The 13,000-nt window shown below is 45.3% G+C and overlaps 1 protein-coding gene across 1 annotated transcript in view; it reads left to right on the forward strand.

Annotated features, from left to right (window-relative positions):
- The window catches only part of LOC140724037 (uncharacterized), a 388,007-nt gene extending 376,591 nt beyond the window's left edge, over nucleotides 1–11,416 (forward strand). The window contains exon 4 of the transcript XR_012098025.1: nucleotides 11,293–11,416. The gene's annotated coding sequence lies outside the window, so the exon portion shown is untranslated. The remainder of the gene's footprint in view (nucleotides 1–11,292) is intronic.
- The last annotated feature ends 1,584 nt before the right edge of the window (nucleotides 11,417–13,000 follow it).

A 13,000-nucleotide genomic window follows, 5' to 3' on the forward strand; every position in this document is an offset into this window, starting at 1 on the left:
AGAACGTTTCTCTCGTTGGATAGCCCCGCACTCCATAACCCTGTTATCTCCAAGCTTAACCTAAACAATGCTGCTACTGAGAAACCATTACCTCAGCAGTGAAACATTGCAGAGAGGCCATTACATTAGCAGTGAAACCTTGCAGCACGTTACACTTGTGACACACTACCGGGTTCACACTGGGGAGAAAGTTTCAATGAGCTGCATGCTGGATATTTGTCCATCACCGTTGCTGAATGCAATTTCGAGAGTGACTGTCGGTGCTGAACTCTGCAATTATTGCTGCTGCTCACCACACCCAGTTCTGCACCCTGGTCACTGGGCATGGGAGGAGTTTCTTCTGCTGCACATTCACCTTTTATGGGACTGGAGTTTAATATTCTGGATCTGCGACAAATAAATCAGTTTATTTTAAACTCTGTCTTTGGTATTTAAGTGAATTTATAACACAACTAGTGTACAGTAGAGAGTCAACTCTAGCCAGCTGGACCCTGCCAATGATTCTGTTCCATGACAGTCCTTTTAAATCCTCCCCTATACGACCAAAACGGCATGGTTTTCCTCAGGAGAAATCTTCCCAGACAGATCTCTCGGAATTCTTTGGTGAAATAAGAAAGGTGGTGGGTGGTGTTTGTTTGGATTTTCAGATTGTTTTGAACAAGGTGCTGCAGCTGAAGCTGCTTAACAAGACCACAGCTCATGGTATATGATGTCTCTTTGCTGTTCCCGCTGGAGTTTAGAATTATGGGCGGGTTTCCTGAATACTGTAAAGCCAAGATAGAGAGGATGTTTCCCATAATGCGTAGCACAGGACCAGGGGTACACCCTCAGACTACAGGGAAATCAATTCATAAGAAAGAGGAAGTCTTATGATATTATGTTTATTCAACATGGCCATGACTGATATCTGCTTCTGTGTCTATCCCCCTCTATCTCCACCTCAAATGTACCCAGTCAACTGCCTACACTCAGCTAGATAGACACTTCACTGATCCTAAAGAAATTTACATGGAAGATTTAGAATTTTAGAAATTTCCATATGTCTCCATTTAAAATGAGTGGCCCTTTTCGATCCCTGTCAGTTTCTCTCTCACTGATCAACAGAGATATCAAAGGGCCAGTCCCGTTCCCTCGTATATCTCCCCCGGCTCAATCCCTGGTTTCTATCCCAGTTTAACTCCTCATCTCTCTTCCCTCCCATATTCGCTCCAATCTCTCCCCGTCATTCTCTCCCGTGCCTCTCTCTGCCCCCTCGCTCGCTCCCCGTTTATTTCTTACCCACATCCATCTCACTCTTCCCGCCATTCTCTCCCCTCACTGGTTGTTGCCACCATCTCTCTCCCCTCTGTTTCTCAGCTCTAACACTTCCCTGCCAGCTCTCCTCAGTCTTGCTCACTAACACTCCTAGTCTCTCGATTCTCTCTCCCTCTTTTTCACAACCACCACTCAGCCTGTTCTCTCCTCCCTCCAACCCTCCCTCCCCCTCTTTCTTTATCTCTTCCTCCCCCTTCTCTCTTTCTCCCTCTTCCTCTATCTCTCTGTCACTTTCTCTCCCTCCTCTGCTTCATCCAACTCCAAACGCCAGTATGTTCCGATGTCACCAAGGCTACTTATCTTGTCGATGTCACTGTCGCATATTGAAAGGGACGGGTTGCTATCCTGCAGTGAGCACGGGCTGAGATTCAGTGTCGGGGTGGGTGTGTGGTTTGTAGACAGAAAGGGGAGAAGAGAGGTGAGAATCAGCGGAAGTTGGGGTGACTGGAGTAGGAGAGGGAGGTGAGGAAGTGGGAGAGGATGTATTAGGATAAGAGGGGAGAGTGAGAGATAAACGGAGGAGAGATGCAGAGAGGAAGGTGTGCTGAGAATTGAGAGGAGGGTGAAGGGTAGGGAGAAAGGGAGTGGAAGATAAAGTGAGTGCACTATGGAGAGGAGCAAGCAAGATGTTGAGGGAGCTGCACACACAGTGTTGAGGGAGTCCCATTCCCTCTGTCCTACTCACTGTAACTCTTCTAAGGTTGTATTTTCATCAATGAAAACAGGATTCAACACGCTGCGAGCATGTACTGTTCTGAACTGAAATGAAAGCTCAGACCAGAAAGATGAAGAAATGATCACAATAGAACAGTTATACCCTCTGGGGTGGTTACATGTCCTAAGATGGCTTTAGGAGCAAATAACACTCGCCAGGGGGACATTAAAGAATCTTGGTGGGGCGATAAGCCGCCTCTAACTTAAGGCATCAGATCTGACCGACCATTAGTAGAGCAGGCACTTCCAAAAAAGGTGGTGGCGCTGGGACACAGGAAGAAGCATCGCACTGCAGGCCTTGAGCATTCGTCATCACAATGCGTCTGACACTTGGCGATCTCGTCCGACCTAACCACCCTAGCAGACGTTGTTGCAGATGCATAAATTAGCGATTGGGGTACTGGACTGTTCTCGACTCGCGGCACTGGGGCTAAAGTAGGTTGGGAAACTCTGCTAAAGAGGATTGAGTTAACCAATGGATGAACATAACCGTCCACGGGTGAGATCCACCATCTGAGCAGACGAGGTGTCAACGTGAAGCGTCTGAGGACAGGCTCAAAACTGGAGATCTCTTCTCAGAAGCTGAGTGGTTCCTTGTGTCAATAGAGGACCAGGCGGTTGACACAAAAATAACAAACATGCACTTTGAAAGAGTAACAAATTCAAGACGAAGTGTTGTTCCTTTCTCAGGCTCTAAAGCAGAATATGCCATTTGATTGCTCACACAGTCGCCATCAAGTGGCAAGCATCATTCATCAAAATCAGGAAGGAAGGTGACATTTCTCCCTGGAGTAGGAATTTGGGTGTTCCATGGAAATTTGCACAGTTATGAACCTAATCCAAGAGTTCTGTAGTGTTAATCATTTCTCCACAACAGCTTTATCTGATACCAAGGACAAGTGCGAGGTTTACTGTAAGCTCCTTAGACTGGTGACTTTCTTTTTCATTTCATCCTGACGCAAAAGACTGAAGTAACAAATGAGATGCAATTTTGCTGAATAGGTTTTAAATACCCTTGGATGCTCTCCCGCTTTATCATTAATGACAGGGTTGTGACGGTGACAGGGCTGCAATATGCTGGGCAAATAAACAGAAAAGGTAGGGTGAGATAGAAGGTGGATGTCGCGGGCTGAAGGTGTGAATGTGTGTTTGCCTGTGTTGTCCTCTCTCGGGCTCTAAACCAGTTTTATTCTCTCCGCTGTCATGTTCTTCGGTGACCGTCCATTCTGCAGTGTCCAGATGGAAATCACGGCAACCGCCTCTGAGAAGAGGTTAGATATTTTGTTTGTTAATTAGTTGAATAATTGTCGTGAGTGGATATTTCACTGCGCTGACGAACTGCTCTCTGAACTTGGACTGAGTTACCATAAATAATCACGTCTGTGCAGCAACTTAATATCATTGGTATGTATCCTGTCTGTTGAAGAAAATTATTCCAAATCATTCTAATAATTCTGATCCAATCCAGCAATGGTGTTATAAACAATTGGGCAACATCCACTGACCACAGGATGATGAAGCTTCTGGAGATGGTGAGAAGTAAGATCACAGACCTCCTCCTGCTCTCCACCTCCTGGTCACTGCGGTTCTCCACCTTGCACTGACCTTTCAACCCTTTTGGACGCCATTAGTCACCAAAATGTGTCTGACTGTCAGGTTGTTGAGGAGTATTTTTAACAAGAACAGGAGTAATGACGTTAGAACAGTAGTAAGACAGTCATATCCCGCCCACCCGGGATCCGTATAGTATCCCGTCTTTGGAACGCAGTCTCTGGGTATAGTGTCAATCACTTTCACAGGTTGCAATATAAGAAGTAGGGCACATGTTTCAAACAGACCAGAACACTGGTTGTTATCAGAAACACAGACGCAGTTTTCCCGGTGCAATACTTTAGTCTCCACCTCTGGCAACAGATGACGACAAACCGATCAAAGGTAAAGCTGACAGTGGACCAGACAGAGGAGTCTGTGGCTGTCTGTGTCAGGGCAGCAATCACACTGCATACGGGGGTGATGGCCAGGAAAGTCCCAGGGAAGTAATAATAACTGAGCGGCCACAGTATCACCACCAAGACAACTGTCAATAGATCCACCGTTGTCACGACCACCAGGTAGCGAGTGGTGCAGGTGGGGAGGCCGCACTTCCCCCGGGACAGGATCACAATCGTCACTAAATTCATTTGGGGGGAGGGGGGTGAGGTAACAGCAGAAGGAATCAATGAATTACTCTCTCACGCTCTGTGGGACAGAGATAAGCTGTAAAGAGAGAACAATCAAACCTGGCGGGCGCTCAATACTGGAGGTTTAAAAGGCGTAAATCGTGCTTCGCAGACTCAGCAATGGTGCGCAAGCAGGGAGGAAGGTTACATACTCGGTACTGCAAGAGGAGCAGGATTTGGGAATGAGGCACTGTCAACTGATCGCCAAGGGAGCTTTACGACCGATGTGTAAAGTTTGGATACCTCGGCACTTCCTTCATATCCTGGCACTCATCGCATGTCACTACGCCCCGCTGCCTCTGAGGTTGTCCATTTACAATGTTCAAAGTTCGTAGCACATTTACTTCCTCTGTTCGCAGGCATCCATCTCCTTTTCGACTCCCGTTTGTCACCTGCCCTCGCCGGCCCAGCTGAGCTCGCTGCTTTTAAATTCTGCAAATACACTTGGATGCGGTTCCTTTAAACTACGACAACGGATCAGATCAGGAAGTTCCCATTTTCTTTTTTTTTTGCACATTCTTCCTGACCTGCTCCAAATTACAGAAGCATTATTCCAAATGGTTCGATGTTTATTTTTCCCGACCAGAGTATTGCATGTACATTACCCCGTCAGGCACCTAACAGACACCTCTGGTTGGCGAAACCCCTCTTCACCGATAATAAGGCGTGGAAACAAACCCTTGTAAACGAAAACGCACAGCGACACGATTTGAATTTTCAAAACTCCCGATGGTCCGAGATTGAACACACAAGTGAATCTCACCAGGGTTTCGCTTTCCGCGTTCTCCTCAACCTTGTAGCATTTTTTCAAACACAGCACAATTACTTTCAATTTTAAATTAAAGCATCTTGAACTATTGGTGCGGGGGAAAAAAAAAAACACCGTGGCCCTGGATGGTGCCGAGCGCGCTGGAGAATTGGAGTTTACTCTGATAGCGGTTTTACCTTGATAAATCAAAGCTGCCTGTCATGTCCACAAACTATATCCATCTCCCCGATCTTCCACTCTACATCTGTTTCAGTTAATGTTTGTTTTTTTTTTTCTTTTCAGCCTTGTCTATTGATTAAACTGCAAGGAACCTTCTGACGGAACACAAGAGTTCTGTCACAATGACTGCACTACACTCACTAATACACTGGCATCACAACGGCTGTTGGTGACTGAACGGGTCCAAAAACCGCGCACATTGAACTGCAAAGATTAGTTCGCGTCTGTTCCTACCAGGGACACCAATAACGGCAACGATCAAGTAATATATCTTTCTCACATTGTAGATAGTTTCAGGCATTCCGTGTGTGATTCACTCTGTATTCGAGCTGCCCGCGGTCTCGCTGAAGAAACTCTGAGCTGATGAATCTCCACGGTCATTCATTTATACTCACTCTAGCACGCTGAGTGTTCAATTGTTTTCCAACAGCAGGGGTAAAAATAAGCGTGATTTCATTCAGGTAAAATCTCAAATATGATGAGGTATGGAGAGCTTCACACGAAATTGCAAATTCCCAAAGACGAAGAAATGATGAATCGAGAATTCAGTGAATGCTGCCGTGAAAGTCTCTCAGTCTCACCTCTCGGTTTCATGATTCTTATTGTTGATCTTGTCCATTCCCAGACTCCATAGTCTTTGTCTCGATTATAGATCCGCTCTGGGAAATTGTCTCAGTTATCGATCTTCCAATAGAAATATAAAAAAATATATTTTGTTTGTATGCTCCTGTAATATATTGAAGAACCTTAACCTGATATCGCAACCAGACTTACGAAGATAATGGACACACGAAAACCGTTAACAACAATAATCACAACACATACAAAATGCTGAAAGAACTCAACGTATAAGGCAACTTCTGTGGAGATGAATAAACTGTCGACGTTTCATACAGACGTGCCTTCTTCAGATTAATTAACGTTTAGTCGAGCATCTCGGCTCCAACAACAAAAAGCAGAATTTCCCAGTGGCCAAACATTTCAATTCCAATCGCCATTCCTGGTCTGAAATGTCGCACATCGTCTCCTTTGCTGCCACATGAGCAGCCTCAGGTTGGAGGAGTAAACTGCAATTAAATTCTGTCTATGGAACCTCCAATTTTATGACATGAACACAGATATCTCGGCTTTCCAGTATTTTCTCCCTCCCTTTTCCCTCTTCTTCATTTCACCACTCTGGCCTTCTACTCTTCTCTTCACCTGCCGATCACCTCACTTCGGTCCCCTTCTACCCTTTCTCCTATGATCCACTCTCTCCTATCAGATTCCTTCTTCTCCAGCTCTTTGCTTTTTCCCATTATCACCCAAGCTACATTTCGCCCACTATCCCACGCATCCAGTTTCACCTACTACCTTCTAGCTTGTGCTCTTTCCAGCTCCTCCCAATTTTCTGATTTTGGCTTCTTCCCCCGTTTTACTCCATCCTGAAAATTCTTATTGTTGATCTTGTCCATAATTGTCAGACCATTATGCGCCCTGAGCACCTTCACAGTCGTAATTTTCACTGCACATGCTTCCCTGATACTCTTGAATGTCCGGTATACTGCAGATGTCTTCCACTGTGAAGACTGATGCAAAATTCACATTCGGTTCTTCTGCCATCTCTGCGTCTCTCATTACATTAACTCCAGCGTCTTTTTCTATTAGTCCTCTATCTACCCTCAATTCTCTTGTTCTCTTTAGTCGCCAGCTAACTTTCATTATTAATCTTTTCCTTCCTAATGACCTTCTTAGTTTCCTTCTGTAAGTTTTTAAAAGCTTCGCAATCATCTACCTTCCACTAGATTTGGCTTCCTTTTATGCTCTCCATTTTACTTTTATTTTATCTCTGAATTTACTTGTCAGTAACGGTAGTGTCCACCTTCCATTCGAAAATGTCTTCTTATTTGAAATATATTTGTCTCACAATTCCCTAATTTTTCGCAGAAACTCCAGCCATTGCTGCTCTGCTGTCCTTCCTGCCAGTGTCTCTTTCCAGTCAACTTTAGCCCGTTTACCTCTCATGCCATTAAAATTTCCTTTTTTTCCCACTGAAATACCGACACATTGACATTTAGTTTCTCCTTCTCAATTTTCAAAGTGAACTCGATCACATTGTGATCACACTTCCCTAAGGGTTCCTTAACCTTAATCTCTTTTATCACCCCCGATCGTTACACAAAATCCAATCCAGCACAGCCAACCCGGTATTGGGTTCAACAACAAGCTGTTCGCTTGGACATTCTTCAGTTTTTCTCTCTTGAGGTCCAGTACTGGCCTGGCTTTCCCAATCGAATTTCATGTTAAAATCCCCAACGATTATCATGACGTTGCCCTCTTGACACACCTTTTCTATCTCCTGGTGTAATTTGTAATCCAAATCCGGGGTGTTGTTTAGAGGCCCGTATACAATTGCCATTAGGGTTCTTTTACCTTTGCCATTTCTTATCTCAACCCGTAGAGATCCTACACATTCCAATCCCTATGTCATCTCTTTCCAATGATTTAATATCATTTTTTATATATAGGGCTACACCAGCACTCCCCCACCCCTTGCATCTTTCCGATGCACCATATATCCTTGGGCGTTCAGCTCTCAATGGCAGCCATCTTTTAGCCAAGTTTCAGAGATGGCCACATCCTCATACTTGCCAATCAGTAGCTGAATTTAAAGATCGTCCGTTTTATTTCTTCTGTTGCGTGCATTCTACTGCAACACTTTCATTCCAGTATTTGTTGCTTTCTGATTTAACTGCACCACGCCTCTATTGCCCTGTAGCTCATCCCACTGGCTGTGATTATGCCTCATCTCCAGCCTTTCTTTTCTATCATCTCTGTTGCACGCTATCCGTGACTTATTTCTGTTTTCCCCTTCCTGACGCCTATCACTCCGGTTCCCATCCACCCGCCCTCCCCCCCACCCCTTACAGCTCAATTAAGTGTTCCCGCGATGGTATTGGACCTCTTTGGGTTCGGGTGTAATCCGTCCTTTTCGTACAGGTTGTACCTCCCGCAGAACATGTCCCAATGATCCAGGAACCGGAAAACCTGCCCCGTACACCAGTCTCAGCTACTCATTAACATGCCTGATTGTGTTATCTCGAATCGTTAGCACGAGGTACAGGCAGCAATCTCGAGGATACTACGCTGCAGATCCTGCTTTCCAACTTCCTACCCAACTCCATGTATTCTCTCGTCAGGACCTCCTCCCTATTTCTACCTATGCCATTGGTACCAACGTGTACCAGGACTTCTAGCTGTTCACCCTCTCCCTTCAGAATACCCTGCACCCGATCCAATACAACCCGTACCCTGGCACCTGGGTGGCAACACAGTATGCGGGTGTCTCTATCAGATTGACAAAATCCCCTGTCTGTTCCCTCACGATGGAATCCCCTGTGAATGCCGCATTCCTCATATTCCTCTTTCCCTTCTGCACCTCAGGACCACGCTCAGTGCCAGATCGCTGTGATCGTCCTCTGTCAGGTCACTTCATCCAGCCGCATGCAAAACAAGATAACGATTACTGAGGGGGGTGGCCACAGGGGTGTTCTCTACTATCTGAGCACTTTCCCTCGCTCCCCTAACGGTCACCCAATTATCTAACTCCTGGAGCCTCAGGGTGACAAATAGCTCCTCTCTATCTCCTGTTCACTCTCCCTAATAAGCTGTAGTTCATCGAGCCGCAGCTCCAGATCCCTAACAGACTCTCGGTGCACCTGTCGTAGATGTGGCCATCTGTGAGACTGGAAGATTCCCAGTATTCCCCCATCTGACACGCAGAGAGAAATACTACCCTTACCGCCATGCTCTCTATTCCTCAAAAACAAAAATCATGTCTGGGTATATCTGTAACCGCTTCACGCTCCGCCCCTGTTTCTCCTTCTATGACATCCGTCTCACACTCCTCCCGCGGTGCTCCACCCTAGGCATTCCCAAAATCCTTTCCTCCCGCCAGTTTCAATGGGTCACTATTACGAACACGTCTACCCCCCGCCATCCGGTTCCTAAATAGGCATTAAACCCATGAAACCACCTCACTTTTTTTAATAAAAACACAAAATTCTGGCAGAACTCAGCAGGCCAGATAGCATCTATGGGAGGAGGTAGTGACGACGTGTTACTTCACTCCTGATGAAGGGTTTCGGCCCAAAACGTCGTCACTATCTCCTCCCATAGATGCTGTCTGGCCTGCTGAGTTCTGCCAGCATTTTGCGTTTTCATTTATTTTCAGCATCTGCAGATTCACTTGTGTTCACTTTTAAAATATATATTATTTCTGTTTTTCCACTTTTTATCTGTTCAATACCGATATACCATTATTGATTTACTTACTTATTGTTTTTTTTTACCTTTTCTATATTATGCTTTGCATTGAACTGTTGCTGCTAAGTTAACAAATTTCACGACAGATGCAAGTGTTAATAAACCGGATTCTAATTCTGATATTGAATGGAATTTAAGTTCTGTGGTGTTTGTATTTGATGCCCCATTGACCACCTTTCCCTCACCATTTATGAAATTGCCTAATCATCAGTGATCTTTCTCTGAGTTATTCACTGCTGATGAAAACCAGGAATAAGCTCTTATCTCGGGTACCTGTGTGTCCCTGTTGTGAAACTTTCCATCCCAGGAACATGTCCCAAGACTCTGGTGAGAGTCTTCAGCACATTTGTGCAGGGGATCTTCCTCCCGATTGTGCGTTGTCGAAAGCCGTGACTAGCTCTTCAGTCAGAGCTGAAACGAGCCAAGTACATTTGTAATAACATATCTCTGTTCTTGTACATTGTCCCTCATGAAATTAAAGGAACACGCTACCGGATGTGTAACCACTAAGATTGTATGCCCCTCGTAACGACCTCGTGAGGAATTTAATCTTGCGCTGATTGCATATGAGCATAAGACCATAAGATAAAGAAGCAGATGCAGGCCATTCGGCCCAGCGAGTCTGTCCCTCCATTCAATCATGGGCTGATCCAGTTCTTCCGGTCATCCCTACGCATCTACCTCCTCCCCTACCCGTTGATGACCTGGCAAATCATGAAAATATCTATCTCTTCCTTAAATACACCCAACGACCTGTCAACAAATTCCACAGATTTACCATGCTCTGACTACAGTAATGTATCCCCATCTCTTTTCTAAATGGACGTCATTCAATCCTGAAGTCGTGCCCTCTTGTCCTAGACTCCTCTACCATGGGAAATAACTTTGGCACATCTAATCTGTTAAGGCCTTTTAACATTCGGAAAGTTTCTCTGAGATCTCCCCTCATTCTCCTGAACTCCACGGAATACAGCCCAAGAGATGTCAAACGTTCCTCATAAGGTAGCCCTTTCATTCCTGAATCATTCTCCTGGATCTTCTCTGAATGCTCTCCAAAGTCAGTATATCTTTTCTAAAATAAGGAGCCCAAAAGTGCACACAATACTCCAAGTGTGGTCTCATGAGCCCTTATAGAGCCTCACAACCACATCATTGCTCTTGTATTCTATACCGCTAGAAATGAATGCCAACTTTGCATTCGCCTACTTCACCACCGACTCAACCTTGGAGGGTAAACTTTAGGGTATCCTGCAGAAGGAACCGAAGTCACTTTGCATATCAGTATTTTGAATTCTCTCCGGAGTTCTCACTCGCTAACTGGTTGCATTGAAAGCGGGGGATCTGCTGATCGTTGTCCTGCACCAGATATTGAGCAGGATTCCGAATGCTCACATGCTAACTGGAATTTTCTTCTTGTCTGAGTGTGCATCGGTGTTTAACATCCACGCTGTTCCTCTTTGTTCAGTCTGGTACTTAGTCTTCTTCACTTTTGATCGATCCGTGGCCATTTGTTACCAAAAAAATATATTGCACCACGAAAATCGGGGCAATCACTCTGGGGACAGTGACAGTGCTCAGCTGGTTTAGAAACATTTACTGGTACTTTCGTTTCTCACAGTATTATACAATGTTAAATTACTCCATTTATTTGTTCGCCGTCTGTATATTATTTATTCTTGTCTTTTGCAATGCCAATGAAGTTATTTAATTGCATCCTCACTTCTGTAAATCCCATTCCTGTTGGTTCCCCAGGCGCGTGAATTAACCATCAAGCCCGTTTTAGTCACCAGTAGAGGGCGCAGAAGACTCCAGTGCGCTGACATGGGGCAGGATGACAGAGGATCGCAGATGGTGAATCGCAGGAAATCCCTTGTGCAACGAGAAATGCAAGATCATGTCGTGGTTACTTGAAATGACCTGGAGACACAGACAATTCTTCAAGAAAATTAAACTTTTATTTGCAAACAAAGGCTGAGGCAATCAATGAACTTGTCACCGAAAGCCCACCGAGCTCCGGTGTACAGCATTCTTTATAGTAATTTCTTATCTCAGTTACATTTCGGTTTCATCAGCATACCCAATCAAGTTTTAATTGCATATCATCTATATATTAACTAATTAATCGCTCTTGCCTAGCTTGCCAGTTAAACCACTGATGCCCAAATCCTGCATTCTGTTTGACCTCCTTCTGCAGATTCTTTAATTTATTCATTGCTCTGGTGAAAGACCCTTCCTGGCTAGTATTGTTCGGTATGAAAGTGCAGCATTGTTCTCCAAACATTACACACACACACCCTTTTTCTGCCAAAAGCCAATCCAGTACCTGTCTGTTTTGCCACGCCATCCTGCTACTGCATCCAGCTGTTGCCCTAAGGCCTCCAGCGCATCATCGGTGTAGTTGATGAACCTCTGTTGAGTGTAGTATATATAATTTATCCATTCAACAATTTTGCTTACCCCTATCACAGGTATGAGAGCTTCCCAGCCTGCAGCAATCTCATTCCGCGCCTTGAATTCGTTAGGTATACCTCTCGGCTGTCCTATTCTGTCAATCCGGATTGTCGGGTTAGGTTCATATTTTCTCTTCCGCCGTAGCAGTGTCCGCTGCTCAGGGAAGTTAGCGTTGGACTGTACTTCAGGGGACATTATAACTTCCTGAAGCAGCATGACACGCATACATGTTCCTGCCCAATTGAGGGGGAACGTAGGTCTCAGACCTCCTTCCTGTCCACACAGCCACCAGGTGTCTGCTAATGGGATAGTTTGAGTGCCCAATGCACCCTAGGAGGAGGGGAACCCGTTATGTGTTTTTTACCTGGGGTGACATCCCACGTTTGAGTGCAGTTGCCTTGGAAGTGGCCATCCGGGCGAGTGCCCACCCGCATGAAGCATTCATAACTCAGATGATCCTGCATCATAAGTTGTTCCTGCATAGGTGTTTGGCTCCTTTTATTTATAGTCCAGGGTTTGTAATAATTACAGTGATAGGCAAGCTTGTTTTGGTCAAACTGCGAGGACGCCTGATATAACATACACCAACATGGGCACATGGGTGCATTGTTCAAACAGTTTCGATAACAGGGATCAGTGTTAACACAAATCCTCATGTAACAAGCCCTGGCATTGACTGGACCAGGACATCGTTGCCCCCATCGCTCCCCACATCGCTCCATGTGTTCCCTACGTCACTGCGCACAAGTGGAAGAATTATAAGGCATGGGGATTACATGCTGCGCAGGGTTTGCCCTTGAGCACAGGTAGCAATTCTGTCTTCCCATCGTGCTTGCTGTATACATTGCCCATTGGTACCATGTTTTCTCTTGTCGCGGCAAAACGGTATGTGTGCTACTTCTCTTACTGCGTGCTCCCGAGTTTCCCAGGGTTACATCATTCCCATGCCATATCCTCCATGTTGATGGTTTCCAAATCTGCGCTATAGTAGGCGGGTGTGTTATCCTGT

Source organism: Hemitrygon akajei, unplaced genomic scaffold, assembly GCF_048418815.1.
Source record: "Hemitrygon akajei unplaced genomic scaffold, sHemAka1.3 Scf000154, whole genome shotgun sequence".
Lineage (NCBI taxonomy): Eukaryota > Metazoa > Chordata > Chondrichthyes > Myliobatiformes > Dasyatidae > Hemitrygon > Hemitrygon akajei.